This window comes from Selaginella moellendorffii, unplaced genomic scaffold (genome assembly GCF_000143415.4).
Source record: "Selaginella moellendorffii unplaced genomic scaffold, v1.0 SELMOscaffold_11, whole genome shotgun sequence".
NCBI classification, from domain to species: Eukaryota; Viridiplantae; Streptophyta; class Lycopodiopsida; order Selaginellales; family Selaginellaceae; genus Selaginella; species Selaginella moellendorffii.
In genome coordinates, this window is record NW_003314272.1 from 633,048 (window position 1) to 641,817 (window position 8,770).

The 8,770-nt window shown below is 40.3% G+C and overlaps 1 long non-coding RNA gene across 1 annotated transcript; it reads left to right on the plus strand.

Moving 5' to 3' along the window:
• Positions 1 to 277: 277 nt before the first annotated feature.
• On the plus strand, positions 278 to 613 carry LOC9650797. The gene is made up of 3 exons (XR_002992266.1): positions 278 to 349; positions 413 to 484; positions 540 to 613. It is a non-coding gene; the product is annotated as an uncharacterized LOC9650797 (long non-coding RNA).
• Positions 614 to 8,770: the final 8,157 nt, after the last annotated feature.

Consider the following 8,770-nt stretch of genomic DNA (forward strand, 5'->3'; position numbering starts at 1 on the left):
CTGGACAGGAAGAGTGGTAAAGAATGGAGCTGGAGGAAAGTCTCAACATTACCCAAACACTTCTACAGGCACTTGCACGACTGGGTGCCTTTGTTTGACAGCAGGACATGTTGTACACATGGCAATCTTACGTTCTTGTGCGTAGGGATGCAGGTTCTGGTATTTGATTCCCAACGCATGACATGGGAGCTGGTTGGGAAACGTTTGTTGCATACAATGGAGCTGCTTGTTTGGGTGCCCGACTTCACAGCTGTCCCAAATGCTAACACACCCAGCGAGAAGTTGAAGCAAAGTTGTGCCAGCAAATATCCGGGGGGCAGCTTTCATATTACACCTGGAACGTTCTCAGGTGAAGAGAAGAGTTCCCTGTATACATGTGTGGTTATTGATTTGTACTTGTCGAATTTTCTAGAGGTGGAGGCTCTTTCAAAGCGTGGGATGCCATGGCAACAGATTGGAGAGGTCGCGGTTGATCGGAACAAAGGTAACCGTACCATTTTATTGTGTGTGATTTCCTTGTTGACAAAGTGTTTGGGCAGCGGTATTTACGCTACATTTGATTGCTTAATTGGGGTTCTTTAAATTATTATTTGAGAAAACCGGCAGATCTTTGTACGCAACCATCATGGGTTAATATGTTATGCTGGTTCTCCACGGGCTTGTTCCCACTGCTGCCCAGCCCATAACTGTTGCCGTTATGCATATTGCAAGGTGTCCAGCACATAGTCCTTCAAAACAAACTGTTTGACATATTTTGGGTTTGCAGCACTTTTCTTCTTAGCCTCTATTGTGACAGCGGCTTTTAAGACTTGAAAAGAATCTGTCAAATTCTTTGCTCTATTGGATGTTGATGGTGGCCTACATGCACTGATGCTTTACCCATGTGCCCATTCTGTGAGAAGTAGTACATCCTTATTTCACAAGTTGCTCGATAGATTGAAGTCTCTCTTAAACCCTATAGCAACCTCATCATGCCTTAAAAGATTAATGGTAGACCTTTGAAGAAGCAACTATAGAAATGGATTTTTCTGTAATGCATTCAAGATGACCACCACAATGAACAATAGACAATGAACCTTCAAAATGGGTGAAATAGGTTGTCTTTACCTTCCACAAGTTATGTGGATCTAAATGAGTTTCCATGCCCTTTTATCTTGCTTAAGGATCTTGTTGGTGAAATTCAAAGAAAACATTCTCAAGTGGAAGTTCCTTACATTTCTTATACTCAAACTCCTTGAGATCTAGATATAGTGAATGAGATTGCTGAAATGTAGCCTCCACTATTACAAAGACAGGTCTATTAGGATCACAGCTCCTGGTTTGGGAAGCTAAATCAAGAAGTTCATTTTCATCATTGGAGACAACAATGATTTGTTCTTTCATTTCCTAATTTACAATCAGCTAAGAAGCTGAAGCACCCTAATCAAAGTGCTTTAGAGATCCTATGACAAGAATTTCATAATTAGTGCATTTATTAAGATCCCCTTGAATCCCATGCTCTCCTACATCACTATCAAGGAAGATGGATTTTTCTACTATATTACCCATATCATGACATACATTCTCAAGACAAATAGAACTTAGCTTCAATTTGAATCTTCTACAAAGGAAGCTTTCTATGTGGTGTGTGCTGGGACTAATGGCATGGTACAGCAAGAGTTCAATTCAGCATTGTGGGTTGGTGTATGGCAAGTATTCTTGGAGAAGTGGTTATACATTGGCTTTCACAAGCCATCCTTTGAAAGAAAGCTCAACCCACGCAATAGAGACTGTCGTGACTGGTTGAGTGAGGAGTGGTTCCAAGTGCATTCCTAGCCATTACTACAATTGTTCCACCATCTCATTTGGAGTTCTTGAAACCCTCTAGGAAAAGATAATTAGTGGCTCCTAGTTAAACTTCAAGTAGAACTCTCTCATTCATTAGGTTGCTTGAACACTTGTGAGTGGCAATAAATGGGGAGATGGAAAAGCAGTAGATAAGGAGACTGAGAAGAAGCTTAAGGTATGTTTTGATTGAAGAGTGTTTTTCTAGTGTCTTGAAGAGTGTCTAGCATCTTAATTAAGGAGCATCTTAAAGCTCATTGCAAGATTTAAGCACCTTTCTCTTGCCCTTCTTTGCCAAAGCCCTAGTTGTAAAACCCTAAAAATCAAAGACAATTTAGATATATTATCAATAGATTTTAAGTTCCTTTTTCACTCAATCAAGGAAGAATATCCTTGTTTTTCATTGTCAATTTCTTCTTAAAATTTTTCTAGCTCATGGCTTGTGGCTTGTGCTTGCAACTACTTTGCATTGGTATGATCAGTTTGGTGGCAAACTAATCTTCCTAGCACATTAATTTTTTCTTGTTGTTCCCTTGGTGTTGGAAGATTGGTTTGGCAGCAAATTGATCTTTCTAGTGCCAAGGGAACTACTCCTCTTTTTTTTCTAGCACATTAATTTCTGATTTTTTTATATATATTTTTCTCTTAGTTTTCTCTTGTGTTATGACTAGATCAGTTTATAGGTAAATTGATTTTTTCAACTACCTACTTTTAGCTTCTTTATTGTTTTTTTTCTTTCTCTTTTTTACTCAAAAGTTTTGACCTATAGTATACCACAACAGAAGAAGTGTGCTAGTCAGCCTCAATAGACCTAGTCTCCAGGAAAACGACTAAATCATTGTACTAGATTCCTTAGGGAGATGTAGTGCACTTGAATTTGGAGCCGAATTCCAAGCCCATTGTGCTACAAAACAAGGATCCGGTTCAATCCCACGAGCACCAGCTCCCCATATTCAGCACTTGCACGCAAAATGGTGTCAAATGGTGTCTAGCACAATTTTGGCATATTGGTAGCCTAACGCGAGGAGGAGGGTACCCCACCAACTAGAGCAGTGTGGAGCTTGGGCTTAGACCTAAGCCAAATGCAAAACAAGGAATGACACAACCCAACGGGAGCCAAACTAATGCCTTAGGTGGTTGGATATGCATTCTAACCACTATCCCTGCTATAAATTTGGAACCCCCTATAGTGCCTCGCCCCCCGTCCCCCGTCCCCCGTCTGATAACTTAGTGAACTATCCTAAAGCTAACTCCAACTCCCTTAAGAGATTGGATGGTCAATGTTCCCAATCCAAGTGTAAGTGGCACTACATACTTGGATACTTTGTGTAACTCATTAGAATCTCGCTCTAGCCACATGGTTAGGGCACCTTAATGGTAAAAGGTGGGGGGAGTACCCACAAGGCTTGTATTAGGTTGCAGTGTTTTGAAATTTCGTCCCAAAATCCTAGACTATAGAAAGAGTGGTCCTTTTGTTTGTTGACCTAGACTAAATATATTTCTTTAGCTTTTGAATGGAATTACTTGAACCAATCATTTGAACATTAACTTTTATATTTGGTTAACTATATTGACTTCTGTTGACTTCCCAGCCTCGAGATATCCATCATGAGGCTGATAACACATGAACCTTTAGTTGAGAGAATCATATAAAATTTCCATCCAAATTTCAATTGGGGCAAACCAAAATTCATAGAACCTTATTCGTGTTAGAATTTAAGTTTTGAAAATTCAAATCAAAATATTAAATTTTTGCTAGAAATAGTTTTTAGACTTTTATGATTAAGGTACCCATAGCATCTCAGGCACCCCAAGCATGGGCACCCAAAAGCCCCCCACTCTCCTACACCATACACTTGTTCACTTGAGCATCTCACTAGATCACCTTGCTATCTCCTCAATCCTACTAGTCTTTGGTTGAAGAAACTATATTGTGGCTATGGTTGAGTTTTGCATTATGACTCCTACATCTTAAGGCTGCATTATGTCTGCTAATTCTTGCATGCTGTAAACTAGAAACTGAAGCAAGCATAAAAATAGGGAAAAAAAATCTTATCTAGAAGTTCGTAAGAATGTTCTAATCCTCACTTGATTTTATAGCAGGCATAATCCTCATCTCTGGTCTGCTAATGACTAAGACCATCAAAGGCAATTTAGAAGCACAAGAATATATCAAATTAAATTAAGTTCAATAGAAAAAGCTACACACATGGGGTGGCCACTCTTTTTTAGGGTTTAAAAAGGTGTATGTCCGCTATAAGGTTTTTATTTCCAAATTAGATTTATGGTGTTAGGCACTAGCTTTGACCATGTGGTCAACATCAGTCAAAGGGAAGCTCAAGGGTATATTAAGGCATGTTAGGGTAAGGAACAAAACCTACCCTAGGGCTCACAGTAGCTTAGAGGTGGTTGGGTGGTGAGGAACCTCAAAAGGAGGCATAGCATAGTCTAGAGAGATTAGATTTTTATCTTTTCACGCCAGATCATATTAGAGGAGTTGGTTGCAATGGTTGATCAAATTGAATGTTAAAATCCTATTGTGCCAATGATGGTGTTGATGGAGCTGCAGAGGTTTGGACTATTCAAGATGTTATTCATGAGCTGTGAGCCTTTAATCGAAATCAACAAGGCATGTAAGATGAAATGTATAGCATGCTGAATACCATATATGAGCGTGTTAAGGCACTCAAGGTTAGACTTGGTGGCACTCCAAGGAAGCCTTCTTTGGTAAATCGACTCAAGATTCTAACCTTTTCTGGTGATTGTGGTATAGATGAGTGTCTTGCATGGCTAGACAATGTGAAGAAGTTCTTGGCTGCTAAAGGAACTCCGAATGTAAAGGCTTTAGTGGCTAGTCCAATGGTTTTACATAATGTGGGTCTTCGGTGGTGGAATTGATTTGAGAAGTCTTGTATTATGGATAAAAAACCACTAATGTTTACCATAGATGAGTTTGAGGCTACTTTTTATTTATGTTTTGCCCTTCACTATGATATGAAGAATGCTCGCACATAACTTTGACATTTCTAGAAAGGAAAAATAACACTTAAGGACTATATTGAGAAGCTTACTCACTTGATTGATCATGTTTCAATGAAAGATCTAAATCAAAACAAATCTATCTTCATTGATAGCCTTTATAGTGAGAGCATGTTGTAGCACTTGCATCATTCTTAGCCTACAAAGAGGTTGGAGGAGCTCTTTGATATAGCTTATTGACTTGACAATGACAAGCACAAGTCTCGCAAATGTTTGAGGAATCCTTTTATTAAGAATCATTGTGATCATTGCCATAGACACAAAGATTGAGAATAAGCATCACAAGTTGAAGTCTATAGTGGCTACTTCGGATACAAATGGGTTAAAGAAGCAAAAGTTTTTTATGAAGAATTATAGACAAGGTTGTTATTGTTGTGGCCAGCTTGGACACTACAAAACTAATTGTCCACAGTTGAAAAACAGGCAGCAGGGCAAAAAGAATGGTCAATCTTCTACTGATGATAAGTTAAATACTAAAAAGTTGCAAACTTTGTAGCATGAGGATGACAGGGACGACTATTCTAGTCAATGGAAGAGGCTTTCAATCATTGCTCATCAACTCAATTGTATGTGAAATAAGATAGAGCTTGAGGACACTCATGCATCAGCTTTAATGTTGGAGGGCATGTTTTGTGGTAGTTTAGTGTGGATTTTACTAGATAGTGGGAGCAATGACAACTTTGTATTAGTAAAGTTTGTTGAAGAGCATGCGCTGATAACACGAGGAGTTCTTCTACACACAGAAGGTGCAACTACCTTTGCTCAGCATTCAATGCTTGTGTAAAAGGGTTGGAAGTGTTGGTTGGCAAAACCACACTTGTAATGACTTTTTATCTCATAGATATTCATCGTGTGGATCTCATTCTTATAATGCCTTGGTTAGTGAAGGTGGGTCTAGAGATAAAGTGGAATATTAAACGTGTCTCATTAGAGTATGGTGGCATTAAAGGTGTGTGATTTGGAGAGGGACTTTAGCCTCTAGTTGTTATACTCTCCACTACATATTTGAAATGGGTTTATCGTAATGGAAAAACATTGTCAAGTTATTTGCTGTTTGTTCGTGACTTAGGGGACCAAGGCACATGTGGGGGAGAAGCAATAGTATGGGTTATATTTGAAGAGTTTTCTAATGTTTTTTCATTTGAATTTCCTTATGTGTTACCTCCATTCTAAATTGTGGAGTATAAGATTATGTTAGAGCTAGAGATGTGGCCAATTTACTGGCATTCATTTCGGTTAGATTGAGCTGATGAGTGGATATCATCAAATTGCAATAGATAATGCATTTATCTCGAAGATAACATTTAACGTGAGCTTTGGGCATTTTGAGTTTACAATTATACCATTTGGTTTAATGAATGCAATAGCTACATTTACTTGGTTGATGACAAAAGTATTTAAGTGTTATCTTCATGAATTTGTGGAAATTTTCTTGGACAATAGGAAATCAAATGCTCCCAATCCAAGTATGGGTGGCAATACTTACTTGGATACTTAGTATGGCTTATTAGAACCTTGATTCTTGTTTTTAGCAGAGGAGCATAAGGTGCATTTGCATAAGGTTCTTTTGTTACTAAGTGATAGCAAACTTTATGTGAAGAAGAGCAAATTTAAATTTACAAAGTCAATGGTGGAATATTTAGGCCATTTTATGATATCTAAGGGTGTCAAGACAGATCCAAGGAAGGTGGCTGTGGTGGAAAACTAACGTACACCAACTTTAGTGATTGAGTTATGTAATTTTGTTAGTATGACTAGTTACTACCAACATTTCTAGCAAAAGTTTGTAGAGGTGGTTATTCTTTTGACACAGTTATTGTGAAATTGCTATATGCAATATAGGAGGCACTGACTTGCAAAAATCAAAGCTCCAATGCTATGGATCTTTATAATGCAAGGACCTAGATCCGATCTCAAACCCTAAAAAAAGTAGCATTTTCCTTTGGATTTGCCACTCCTTTTTCCCAAAGGAAAAAGCTTTTCTTTTCAAGCAGTTGGCGTAGCGGCAGAAGAGGTAGGTCCTTGTTTGGCTTGCATTACTAGGTTCAGATCTAAAGCGGGCGGCAGTATTTTCTTGTATGAGATTTCTGGGCATATCTAGGAAAGGGCCTTTTTTTTATCATCGCATCAGTGGAGCAGAAGAGGTAGGTCCTAAGATTTCATTTCACTAACAGATCTACCACTCGATGGGATTGGCTAACCTTGGCTTGAGACCATTTGCGGCAGTATTTTGGGTAGTCGGATTTCTTGCGTATTTGATTTCATCTCCAACAGATCTGAGGATGACTACTGGCAAAGGCTTTGGTTTCAATATCCTGCCTCACTCATCAATTTCTACAGCAAATGCGGGAGCTTGGAGGAGGTGGAGGCCCTCTTGTTGCGGATGCCGTCCAACAACATGGTGAGATGGACGGCAGCAATCACGGCAGGTTTTGATTTCTGAAATCTACGACGAGAATATTTCACACCATGGGAATATTTTCTGCGTATTCATTACTTTATCTTTAATAATAAATTTCTTAGGAATAGGATTAGGTTAGTTGTGATGCCAAGTGGCGGTGGTGGTGGTGGTAGTGACAGGTCAGGCACTTATGCTGGTGTTGGTGTTAAGGATGTTAGTGGCGGGGCTGGCAGTGTGATTTTCCTGTGGGATTTGTAGATGTATGTCACAGTCAATGGGATGATTCAGGATTTTGCTTCGAGGCTGGAGTGGTTATGTGTATGTTTGTGTGGTTTTGTAAAGGTACATGTGACAAATAATGAATATGCCTTTATGGTGTTATGTGAAGTCGTACAATATGTTTGACTTGTATAGAATGTTGTTGAAATCGGGTCAAACATACTGCATGACTTCATGTAACACCATGAAAGCATCATGTTTGTCATATGTACCTCTACAGGATTGCACAAATATATGCATGGCTATTCCAGCCTTGAACTAAAGTCTTGTATCATCCTATTGGCTATGACAGACATTTGTAAGTCCCGCAAGAGAATTACGCCGTCAGCCCTGCCGCTAGCATCCTCAGCACTAGTGCCTGGCTTGTTGCCATTGCTGCCGCTTTTGCCACTTGCCATTGCAACTAACCTAACCCTACAATCCGTGTCTGAGAAAGTGGGGTTTGTGACTTCTCATGTGGTGCCACACCATGCTGCAGGCATTTGTGCAGCTCCACTTCCTGGTGGCTAAAGTGTAGGCTAGGTGGCGCTGTCGGCACTCCTTTTGGTAGTACCTTCTGTTACTATAGTTCCACTTCTTGGTGGCTAAGGCGCAGGCTAGGTGGTATTATAAGCACTTCTTTTGGGGGTATTTTTTGTTCTTATAACTCCACTTTCTGGTGGTCAAGGCGTAGGCTAGTTGGCACCACCGCCACTCCCTTTGGTGGTACTTTTTGTTCCTATAGCTCCACTTTCTGGTGGCCAAAGTGCAAGTTAAGTGGTGCCATCGGCACTCCCTTTGGCAGTACCTCCTATTCCTAGGAAGTGGAGTTGTAGGAACAAGAGGTACCGCCAAAGAGAGTGCTAGTGGTGCCACCTAGCCTGTGCCTTGGCCACCAGGAAGTGGAGTTGCAAACGCAGGTCAGGTGGTGCCACCAGCACTCCCTTTGGCAATACCTTTTGTTCTTGCAACTCCACTTCCTAGTGATTAAGGTGCAAGCAAGGTGGCACCACTGGCACTCCCTTGAGTGGTACCTCCTGTTCCTGTAACTCCACTTTTTGGTAGCCCAAAGGGCAAGCCAGGTGGGGGCCACCGCCAATACTTTCTATTACTGGTCCCTGGTGGACCAAGTTCTTTGTAGCGGCCTTTTTCTTAATGGCCCAGGCTTGTAAGGCCTGTTTCTTCCTCCCTAGGCCATAAGCCGAAGAAACAAAGGCCAGGCCTGGGAATTTAAAGAAAGGGGGGGGG